Source organism: Solanum pennellii, chromosome 12 (assembly GCF_001406875.1).
Source record: "Solanum pennellii chromosome 12, SPENNV200".
Classification (NCBI taxonomy): Eukaryota; Viridiplantae; Streptophyta; class Magnoliopsida; order Solanales; family Solanaceae; genus Solanum; species Solanum pennellii.
The window spans coordinates 33,875,503-33,876,764 of NC_028648.1; positions in this window are offsets into that span (position 1 = coordinate 33,875,503).

Genomic DNA, 1,262 nt, shown 5'->3' on the forward strand with positions numbered 1-1,262 from the left:
TGAGCCTATGTTACAAGCTAAGAAAGTCCTATCGTGATCCTAAGGGTTGTTTAGCGAACTTAAGGCTGTGAAAATAAGGCAAGCTTATGGCAATAGGTATGAATGAGTGTGAATTTGTTCTGAGAGTGAGTGTTGAAAAGTAATCCTTATACTCAAACTTAAATCATTGTGTGAAAAATGAGGACTTTGTTTTGAAAAAAGGACAGTAGTTGCATTAGCGGAAATATTAGCACCTCGGTGAGAAATCGAATACGATAGGTGTTAGTGCATGGTGAGTCTGTGTCATGGTCTGATTCCACATAATTCAAGCCTAATAGTGATAGCATGCATAAATATTATGAGATTAATCGGGATTGATAGCCAAATGATTGCAAAGGATAAAACATGGATACTATTGTACAAAGATTGTGTATTTAGTCATAGAGCGTCGGTTGAGGACAAACAACAAATTTAAGTTGAGGGTGTTGATATACCGTGGTTTCACGGTATTATTAATACTTTTTCCTTAAGTTTAGTGTGTCCAAAAGCCTTTTTGTGCTAATTTTTATATAAGTTTCTCCTTATTTGCAGGAAATCTGTCCATAGATAAATGCGGAGGTTTTTGAGCGAAGAAATGCAGAAGAGACCACCTACGGAGCTTGTGACGGTCCGTCATGCTTGTGACGGTCCGTAGGTGGCAGCGTAGTGCAGCTGCTGAAGGAAGATGGGGAAGTCTGACCAAGTGTGGGGTTACGGAGTCCATGACGGTCCGTCGTGTCTATGACGGTCCGTCCTGCAGGTTCGTCATGAAGTTCAGAGAAGTAGTCCCAGTACCCATATTCCAAGAGTTTTAAGTGTTTTGGAACGAAGACCCTCGATGGACCGTTGTGCCTGTGACGATCCGTCATACTTGCCGTCAAGGGTAATAAAGAGAGAAGCAGAAGAAATTGCACAAGTATGGGACGACGGAGTCCGTGACGGTCCGTCGTGACCACAACGATCCGTCGCGAGGTCCGTCGACCCAGCCGCGTTTTGACAGATTTCCAGTAAATAGAATCCTTGTTTAAATAGGTTTTTATTTTGTATAAATAGTTCGAAAAACCTCGTTTTTGAGGTTAGAATCTGGATAATTTAGTTAGGCCTTTGATTATTGTTAGACTTTTTGTGAGATTCTTGATTACTTTGAGATTCTTGTAAGTGATTGTTGGTGATGTTTGTTGATTAATCAAGAGAACTTTCGGATTTTACTCTTTCTCATTGAAGTAAGTACATGAATTCTTATA